The sequence below is a fragment of the Palaemon carinicauda genome, unplaced genomic scaffold (assembly GCF_036898095.1).
Source record: "Palaemon carinicauda isolate YSFRI2023 unplaced genomic scaffold, ASM3689809v2 scaffold150, whole genome shotgun sequence".
NCBI lineage: Eukaryota > Metazoa > Arthropoda > Malacostraca > Decapoda > Palaemonidae > Palaemon > Palaemon carinicauda.
In genome coordinates, this window is record NW_027169037.1 from 213419 (window position 1) to 225000 (window position 11582).

Genomic DNA, 11582 nt, shown 5'->3' on the forward strand with positions numbered 1-11582 from the left:
CGTACAAGTATATTAGAAATACAGGTGCACAAAAAATCCCCCCCACACACACATACACACACACACATATATATATATATATATATATATATATATATATATATATATATATATATATATATATATATATATATATATATATATATATATATATATATATATATATATATATATTTTGATTGATTAATTGATTATTGATTCAAATACTTATTTTTGGATGAAAAGCATAATCATAATTAATTTAAGCTCGTATATTAGTCATAATAATCAAACTAGATGAATATTGTATCTACTAATTTTATCTACATATTTTTCATTGAAAAGTGTAGCGAATATACATTTCAGTTCCAATAAGCAAAATTACTGTTGTAATTACAGAATTATATACATTTTTTTATATATATTTAAGACTACTGATGATATTATTATTATTATTATTATTATTATTATTATTATTATTATTATTATTATTATTATTATTATTATTATTATTATTTGAGCTACAACCCTAATTGGAAAAGTAAGATGCTATAAGGCTCCAACAGGGAAAATAACCCAGTTAGGAAAGAAATAAGGATATGGATAAGCTACAAGAGAACTGATTAAGAAAATGTGTATATATTGAAACATTTCAGTATCTAGTCATTATTGAAGAGGTGTGATATTCATAGACTGATGGGTAGGTAAAATGGATGTCGAGTAATAGTTGAGCTCTCTCTCTCTCTCTCTCTCTCTCTCTCTCTCTCTCTCTCTCTCTCTCTCTCTCTCTCTCTCTCTCTCTGACATTTTTGTAGGAGTAATGATCCACTTTTTCCTATTGATCGAAATTATTATTTTTACAAAATTTACATCTTGTATTACGAAAAATATTTGAATTATACAATATTTGGAAATAAACAAAAATGACCATGAATAACTTATGAATATATATAACAAAGAAGTTTTTGCACCTACCCTTTATCTGTATTTTCAACATTTATATATTTTGACTTAATGTGTAGAATTGTGTCATATATCAGAATATACATCCATGCACTTATGTTCATAGTTACTGGATATTTTTTCCAATCTTCCGGCTATTCATTATTCCTGATTAACTTTTGACAATTTTTAGCTTGCTCAAAAGTATATACATATACGTTTAAGCTCAGTAAGATAGGTACGACGTTATTACCTTCGCCAAGAGGGTAATCCGTTTATTTATCTATTTGTCTGTGTCTGAGACTGTGGACAGGATTACGTCAAAGGTACTCAACGGATTTTGATGCAATTTTCACCAAAAATAAATCTAGGTCATAGACGACCCCATAATATTTAAGGGATTGTATCCGGATTCTAGACCCGAATTTGCATTTTCCATCATTCTAAAGCAGTGGTCGGGGAACAGGGGTAAATTACCCTAAATGGGGTAAAATTAGAAATTTTAGGGGGTAATGAACGTGCTACAGATATGGATGTGCTAAGTGACGGGAAACTAACATGAAAGTTGGAGAAAAGAATGCATCGAGGATCCCACGATCTTTAAAACTATGGAAACGGAGAAATATCTGTATTGAAACTGCTTCATCAGTATTGAAACTGTTTTTAACCCTCAGTGAGATCGCTTTTGCGTTGTTGTCTTGATGGTGGTATTTGCTCCTTGACTTATTAGTCTTTATTCAGCCCCTCGTCATCTACCTGGTGGATTTTTGACCAGGGGTGTTACGGGAGGAACAACCACGATCATAGATAAGGGAGGCCTGGATAAAGGGAAGAAGAAAAGGAGTGAAAGGTGGTGGTTGTGGCGGTGGCAGCTTGGATTGGGTTGGAGTGACGTCATGGATTGGCTGGCTGGACGATTATGCATGATTTCAACTAGCAGTTCACTGACAGTGATTATAATTAACATTTAGTGCGGTGAATAATTTAATGTTGCATCGTATGTGTAATTGCTGATTTTTTTTTTTTTTTTTTCATTTTCAGATGGCATCAGCAAGGAAAAGGACATATCAGGCAGAGTTCCTTAATTATATGGCTTCACAAAAATAGAAGAAAAAGGACAAATGAAGCCTCAATGTGTAGCTCGTATGAAAGTACTGACTGCCGAACCTTTCAAAAAGAATCAACTGAAGAAACACTTGGACAAGGTTCATTCACATCTGCCTTCCGAACCACGGCGGAATACTTTGAGAATCTGAAAAAAACAGTCAAAAGACCGAGACTGGAAAGTAACAAGAGTGCAATGTTTGACCAACGTTCAGCTGCAATAGGTAGTTTTGAAGTGGTATGGTTGGTTGCTCGAAACAAGAAACCACATACTATAGGTGAAGGCTTAATCAAGCCTGCGGCTGTAAAAATGGCAGAAATAATGTGGGCAGAAAGTAGCTAAGCAACTGAATACAGTACCTTTGTCTGCTACAGTTATTAAAGAATTAATTTCCATCTTAGCAGAAAATGTGAGGAACAAGTGATTTCTTCAGTAAAAAAAAAAAGTAAAGAGTTTGCCATTCAACTTGATGAGACTACAGATGTAAGTAGCAATTCACAATAGATGGTACACATTCGATATAGGGGCTCTGATGAGATCGAAGAAAAATGTTGCTTTGTTCTCTTGAGTTGAGAACTCGTGGTATTGATGTGTTCAGTAAGGTTGATGCATGCTTCAAAAAAACCGAGTGTTGATCTGAAGTGGGAAGATTATATTGCAGTATCAGTTGATGGAGCTCCTGCCATGCTTGGTCACATCAATGGTTTTGTGGCTTTGGCCAAACAACAGAATCCAGATATTCTAGTCATCCATTGTATGATACATCGCCAGGCATTAGTTGTGAGGAATTTGGAACCAGAAGTGGAAGCTGTGTTAAATGGTGTAGTTAAGATTGTCACTGTTGTAAAGGGGCATGCACTAAACACGAGGATGTTTCGTTATTTATCTGAGGATGGAGAGGCTGAATATTCAACCCTTCGTTTCCATGCGGAAGCAAGGTGGCTTTCACGTGGAAATGTCTTGAATAGATTGTGGGCTCTTGAAACAGAACTCGGAATATTTCGGACTGATAAAAAACACACACTTGCATAAAAGTTCAGAAAAAAACAACCTGGCTAGCTCTTCTTGTATACTTAGCTGACATTTTTGGACATGTAAACGAACTGAACAAGGAATTGCAAGGAAAGAAAGTCAATCTCCTGTTAGCAAGGGAAAAAAATTAAGCATTTGTATCAAAGCTTCAGTATTGGAACCAGAAAATAAATGCCAATAAGACTGCTGCCATTCCAAAACTGTGAGGGTTTTTGGAAGACTGTCAAGACTGCAGTCTTAGTGACATAAAGGAGTCAGTCTCAAGGCACCTGACTAAACTTAGAAATAGGTTGTGTTACTATTTTCCAGAACTTGATTCACATACTGTCAGCTGGCTGATTTGCCTGAACAGCCTGAAGGATTGGCAGAAGAGCTTATTGAACTTCGTTCCAGCAATGAAACAAAAATGGAATTTGAGAGCAAAGATGATCTCTCAAGTTTGTGGATGTCAAAAACTGCAAAATCTTATAAAACTGCACATATGGAAACAACTAAAATGCTACTACCCTTCGCAACAACCTACCTTTGCGAACAAGGTTTTTCTTCCCTTGTAAATCTAAAAACAAAATACAGAAACCGGTTGAATTCTGAAAACAGCATCCTAGTAGCAGTAACTTCAAAAATCCCTGATTTCGAGTTTGTTGTACCAAAGATGAAACAGTATCATTTTTCCAAAGCCTATGGTAGGTGATATGAAAATATCAAAGATTTCGATCTGTCGTGAAAATATTAAAGTTTTCAATATTTTCTTAATTATTTTTCGTTGTGTGCCATTCTTATGCCAGAAAGAATAACATTATTTTTCTTTGTGTGTCATTATTATGCCAGAAAGAATAACATTATTTTTCTTTGTGTGCCATTCTTATGCCAGAAAGGATAAACTTTTTCCCCATAATAGTGGATTCAATAAAATTTCAATTTGAATTTGAAATACATGATGGTCAGTAGTTTTGCTTGTGTGTTATGTAATGCTAAAAAGAGTTTTATTTCTGTCCATAAATGTGATTCCTACTTTTTTTCTTGTGTGGTCTATCCATGCCAAAAAGACATACTTTTATTTCCTATGATAAATGAAATTAACAATTAAACATTTTTCCAATATACATTTTTTATTTATTTATTATCCATGAATTCTATAAGTAAATTGTTTTGTCCACCAGAGTACTTCCAAGTGTGGGGGTAAATTCATTTTACTACAAATTCTATCAAAACTCCTCAACAAATTTTGACGAAATTTACATCAGAGATAGATCTTAGGATGTGGAAGACCCCATTAAATTTCGGAGATGATCCGGGTCCAGAAACTCATTCTAGATCTGGATTTGAATTTTCCACCATTTTAATGATAACGCCTAAACTACTCAAAAAATTTTGACGAAAATTTCACCACATATATCTTAGGTCATGGAAGACGTCATAAAATTTTGTAGATGATTTGGATTGGTATTCAATTCAACAGCCATACCACGTTGCAAACACTGCTTCTCGTCCGGATTTGCATTTTTTTGCCATTTTAAAGATAACGTAAGAATGATCAACAGATTTTGACAAAATTTTTACCAAATATAAATTTTAGGTCATTGAGAGGCACATAAAGTTTTGCAGATGATCCGAATATGGATCCTAGTTCTAGATCCGGATTTGCCCTTTTTTTTTTTTTTTTTTTTTTTTTTTTTTTTTTTTTTTTTTAAGAATAACGTCATAACTACTCAACAGATTTTGGCGAAATTTTCACCACAATTAGATCTTAGGTCATGGACGGCCGCATTAAATTTTGGAGATGATCCGGCTCCAGATTTGAGTTTTTCGCCATTTTAAAGACACCTTCAAATCTAATACATTGATTTTGACGAAAGTTTCACCACATAGACCTTAGGTCATAGACAACCCTGTCGAATTTTGTAGATGATGCTAATCCTGATCTAGGTTTCAATTTATTCATTTATTTATTTTTTTTTTTTTTTTGTGGACAGGATTACGTAAAAACTACTCAATGGATTTTACTTAATTTACTTTACTTTAAATTAGGGCTGTTTTCTTGATCCTATTCAGAAGGGGAACCCTACTCTCTACAGGAATTCATCGCAATTTAATCATATTCGTTCAATAGCATTCAACATATCATACCACATACTGTTCTTTTATTGTAAAATCCACACTTTCAAAGCACTTACAGAATAGGAAGGTCTTCAGTTTCCTCTCAAAAGCCTTAACATCTTCAGTCTTTCCGATATCTAGTTCGAGCTTACTGTATTGTCTTGGAGCTGCACATTTAAAGGCTATAGAGCCTATAGTAAACATATATCAAGATTCCAATAATTCGAAACCATATGTAACTATTCTCGTGTCAACACGAGTTGTTGGCTACACAATATGAATTAATTCTCTTAGATATTCTGAATGTCCGGCTCTCATAACATGATGGGTTATAGTACACATTTTAAACTAAATTCTCGCTTTCATACACCGCCAGTGTATGTCACTTAGTAGAAGAGTGGTCCTTTCTCGGGGTGGGACACCTTTTATTAGTCTTGGTCCTCTGTTCATTATGTTTTGTAAGTTCATAAGTTGCACTTTTGGTAAATTGCAGTAGATGGAGTTACAGTAGTCAGTCCTGGTAATCGATGATAATCAACAATTTTTACTATATTATTCTTAGGAGTTATAGAAAAAAAAGTAGTTACAGTCAAGAGGTACGCCTAAAACACGAACATTACTAGATATCGGGTCAGAGTTGTTATTTACGTTTATTTGAATATCAACCAAGTTTCTTACAATGTTTTTCTTTCTAGCCACTGTAAGCTCAGTTTCTTTTTCCTTTGATTTTGGTTATTTTGTTGTCATCCATTCCCTAACACTAGCAAGAATTCAGTTTAGAGTTTCAGTATTGCGTTTTTATCATTTATGGCGAAGAAAAACTGTGTATCATCTATGCTACTTTGAACTTCCTTTCATACCTTTGTAATATTTTTCCAGACTAATAGTATAGATACAAAATAAGAGTGGTCCGAGTACACTCCGTCCAGATACCATTCTGTTTAAAAGTTCATATGGTGAATAAGAGTTTCCAATTTGTAAGCAGTAATTATTGTTAACCAAATACTGTAGTCTCTTAGGTATTCAAAAGCTTGAATTTTGATACTGATTGACCGTAGATTATTTAGTAGTAGTACATGCACAACTGTTGAGAGGCACCTCTAAGATTAAATGATATCAAAATACCACATTTATTTTCATCCACTATTTCTAGCATATCATTTACAACAGAAGAGGTAGCTGACTCTGTAGAGTATAATTTTCTGCAAGCTGACTGGTTAGGCTGGCAAAGTGACTAATTACTTGTTCAAGAATTACTTATTTGAAATAAAGGATATATTCAAAATATGTCTAAAAGAGCATAATTTCTGGTAATCTAGAATATTTTTCAAAACTGGTGTGACCTTAGCCATTTTTTCAGGTTAAGGAAACTTACTTTCCATTCTCTTAATTATGTCACATAATCAAGAAAAGTTTCCTTCTTCAGTTACCTCCGATATTAGCATTAGATCGATCGTACAGTTGGTATTCTTTGCTTTCTTGATAATCCTGGAGATATTGTCTTAGCTATATTATTGTGTATCTGGTGTAGCATTTATCTGATGAGAATATTTGTAAATGACCTATTTATTAATTCATTTTTGTTTCTAAAGAGCACTAGAAAATTATTTTCTAATTCCTCATCACCGTACCACTCTGGAAGACTTTTTTTTTCATTTAACTTTCTCATTATACCATCTAGGTGACGATATAACCTATTTATGTCTGTATCTGCTTCACGTGTCTTACTCTCATAGTATTTGTATTTTTTTCTTTTTAGTGGGCAATTATATTGCCACATTACAGTTTTGTATTCTACCCATATACTTTCTCTTTTTTTACCGATTCCACTCTCTTTACCTCATTTTACCATTTTTTTCTGTAAAGTCTCCCCATCAAGCCATCATAGTATTTGCCATCAATTAAAACATGGTACCTTATTCGCTTTTATACATGGCCATAAGGCAGGCAACACACATAGCGCCCAACAAACGGTTATCATGATGGCAGGGAATATTGTTAGTTTCATTTATATTCTTTGTAACCTCTTCAATAAATACAAAAGGAGATCCAATTTTATTCATCCTATCACTTAAAAGTAGGGACAACGTATGCCAAGTCAAAGTAGTTGCTCAGTCAACATTATTCATCAATTGATATGATTCCAATAGCTTACTAAAAGCGGAAGCATAAATATTTGATGCATCAGCCATCCAAAAGTCGAAGTCTCCACAAATAACTGATTATTTTGTTCTCATGATAATCATCATAATGAGTACACGGAATTCTTAAAAGAAAGTACTGGCATTTGTTCTCGGTGGGTTGTAAACTGCATTTGTACTCGGAAGTTTGTAAACTGTTACAATGGTTTGTTATGCTATTTCTTTTTAACATCTTCAGATTTGAGTAACTCTTAAGAAGGAAAAGACCGACCCCACCAGACCTTCCCTCTCTAGATTAAAATATTAAAGAAAGCATGTATGTGGGCGGTTATTTTAGCTATCTTAGCCAAGTCAAAGTTATTTAATCATGTTTCAGATAACGCTAGTATGATCAAATATTTATCATTTACCATTCCTCAAATTTTAGTATTTTTATTACCAATAAATTGTATATTTACATAACCACAGTTTATGACGACTTCATTATCCATGGTCAGTATTTTCTATTCGTCTTTTCAATTCCAAATCATAAGCTTTGCAATTTCTTGAATTCACTGTGTGATCATTTGATTTGTTTAACTTAGTGCAGTTTATACATTTTACTTGTTGCGAATTACAGTACATTCTTTAGTGGAAGGATTTCCTAATCGGCGAATTTTATCATCAGTCTCAAACTTGCCATCTTCAAAATGTCCATACATCTGACGGTGGTAGCAAGTGATCACGTGGTACCTATCACGTATGTTATAAGTAACCAATCACAACGTAACTCTATCACAGTTATCATGAATAGTTTTCCGAGCTTCAGGATCACATTTCAACAAGTAGTGGGTATTCCCACCTGCAGCCCTTTTCCTTTGTACTAGACTTATCTTCGCCTCGAAGTTTTGGATATGGTTCAGGCAACAATTTGGATATTACTATTTAATACTTCATCTTCATCATTTTATACAGTTTGAGTCCTCTTTGTTGCTGCCTCTCTGATCTTTTCGTTAGAAAAGTTTCCAATAACATTTCCATTGGAATTTGACCTCGTATTAAGAATTTGAATGTCTTTAAGTGCATGTTCGATCTCATTTTTTCTGTCAGTGATTTCAGTGGATGCTTTAGTCTATGTAGATTTTTTTCTGAACTTAGCCAACATATATAATTTTCCCATATATTGGGTGGATGTGTTTGAAGTGTTAACTTTATTGATACCATATTCATCGGTAGATTATCAACTTCCTTAGAGAAATCAGTGGTTCCATTTCAGCGATTATCTCTTCATGTTCTTCGATATTCATTTCCTCCTCCATTTTCAATAGAGTTTTCTTGGCCATAATGGCTTCATCTAAACAGCATGGACGAAATATCCACCACAGATAGATCTTACGCCACGGACTATATTATTATTATTATTATTATTATTATTATTATTATTATTATTATTATTATTATTATTATTATTATTATTATCATTATTACTACTACTATCGTCAAAGCTACTTCCACCGAAGCCATCGAGAACCTAAGGAGGACCTTTGAGGACAACGGCGTCCTCCACTTCACCCTTGAGAACAGCGTCGACAAAAGCCTCCCGTTCCTGGACGTCTTGATTTCTTCCACCAACGAGGGATTCCAGACCACTGTCTACACTAAGCCCACAAATCTCATCATGTGTTTAAATGGCGAAAGTGAGTGTCCTGCCCGCTACAGGGCCTCGACCATCAAGGCCTTTGTACGCAGGGCCTTGTCACACGGCTCGTCATGGACTGACACCCACTTAAGCTGGAAAAGGCCGCTCAGGTCCTCATCAATAACAGGTACAGCAACAAGCAAGTCCAGCGTGAAGTGAGGACAGCTATAGACAAGATGTATGGGTCCTCTGCGGTAGAAGGGTCCAACAGCGCCAGCCAGGGGTCCGGCAGCATTAGAGATAGGTCCGACACCTCCACCAACGGATCTAGAGACATCAAACTTTACTACAAGAGCCTCACGCACGCAGAATATCGCCGGGATGAGAAGGCCATTAAAGACATCATCACTAACAACGTGTCACCTACTGATGAGACCAAGAAAGTGAAACTCATCATCTATTACCAGACTGGAAAAACCCGTAGCTTGATCATGAGGAACAATCCAGCGACCCCTGATAACGACCCTCTGAAGAAGACAAATATAGTCTACTCTTTTCAATGCCCAGTCCTAGGATGCCCCGGCAAATACATCGGTATGACTACAATGAAACTTTCGAAGAAGATTTTGTGCCCCGTCCAGCAAGGTGCTATAAGAAATCATGCTCTACAGTGACATAACACCCAAATTAGCCGGGCAGACATCGTCGCCAATACCAAAATTATCCGCAGCGCCCCGGACAGCAGGCGCTTACAAATATTGGAAGCCCTGTTAATCCAGAACGAGAAACCAGCGTTGAATATGACTCAAGTGTTGTTCCTCCCACCATCCTGTCGACGTACTAACACTAGGAACCAAGAACAAATCCCCAGAACGATGACAACCCCGATCCTGACACCCCCACAAATGGAGAAATCGCCTGGTCAAATGCTGATTTTGGCGGCGAGCATGGTCCAGAATTCCAGTCTGCTGAGCGTAGGAATGGGCTGCCTGACTTTGAGCCTGTCTCGGCGCGCGCCTCACCCAATCAGGGAGCTCGGATACCTCTCTCAGCCCAGTCCACTGAGCGAGAGAGGAACCTGCCTGACTTTTTGGCTGGCTCGGCGCGCGTCCTGACCAATCAGGATCCAGGATTCCTTCCTACCTCTCAGCCTAGGAGGCTGAGCCGAGCTCGTCGTACATCTGCCACCCAAGCCTATAACCTCCGCTCGACCAATCAAAATTTGAGGCCCCTCTTTACGAACCAGAGCCGGGATATATAAGGACCCAGATCCAGCCAGAGCCTCACTTCTCTCCTGAAGACAGAGCAAGCAGTTCCGAAATGCGTCGCGATCCACTCCAGACTTTACCTGTTGTAATTTTCGAGTATTACTTGTACTTGTATTAATTACATCCAGCCTTAACCTGAATTGTATTCTTCACCCACCTGATGAACTTCGCCAACTTGCTAGCTGAATGTAGCAACCCTGAAAAGACAATTGTCCTTAGAATCAAGAAACTGGACAAGAAATTGAATTCTGCCAATGCAGCCATAGTATTCAAATCCACCTGTTTGAAGGAGGGTCTCCTACCAAGATATAATATCATTATTATTATTATTATTATTATTATTATTATTATTATTATTATTATTATTATTATTGTTGTTGTTGTTCTTGTTGTTCTTGTTGTTGTTGTTGTTATTATTATTATTATTATTATTATTATTATTATTATTATTATTATTATTATTATTATTAGCTAAGTTATAAACCTACCTTGGAAAATTAGGAGACTATTAGTTCAAGGGCGCTAACATGCACAAATATCCTAGTGAAGACAGGAAATAATGAAATACATATACTTCGTATAAATAGTAATAAATAAAAAAATAATTATCTTAAGATCAGTAACAACGTTAAAAACAATATTTGTCATAAAAAACTATGAAGGGAGTCTAATTCACTGCAAGTTTGAACTTTTGTGGTTCCACTGATTAGGAATATCATTCCACAAACTGGTCAAAGCAGAAATAAAACTTCTTGAATGCTGTCATTTTAAGCCCTATGGTGGAGAAGGACAGAATGTTAGAATGAAATTAAATGATTATATAAAAATAAGTGACAAAAAGACGTTTTTTTTCTATCCTCTCTCTTAATATAATAACCAAGAGACACATCGAAGTGATGTATTGCAAAGTAATCTCTGATTTGTTTTCTCAGTCTTATCATTTATACTTTGTTATTAATAAGGATAGTTCCTTACATACAATATAATACAATTCCAAGTTTCTTCAAATCAGCCCTCTAATATTTATACTTCAAAAAGCAAAAGAAATATTTATGTTTCTAATATCTCGATAAACATATACACAGACATACACGCACACACACACACATATATATATATATATATATATATATATATATATATATATATATATATATATATATATATATATATATATATGTATATATATATATATATATATATATATATATATATGTATGTATGCAAATATATATATATATATATATATATATATATATATATATATATATATATATATATATATATATATATATATATATATATATATATATATATATATGTATGCAAATATATATATATATATATATATATATATATATATATATATATATATATATATATATATATATATATATATA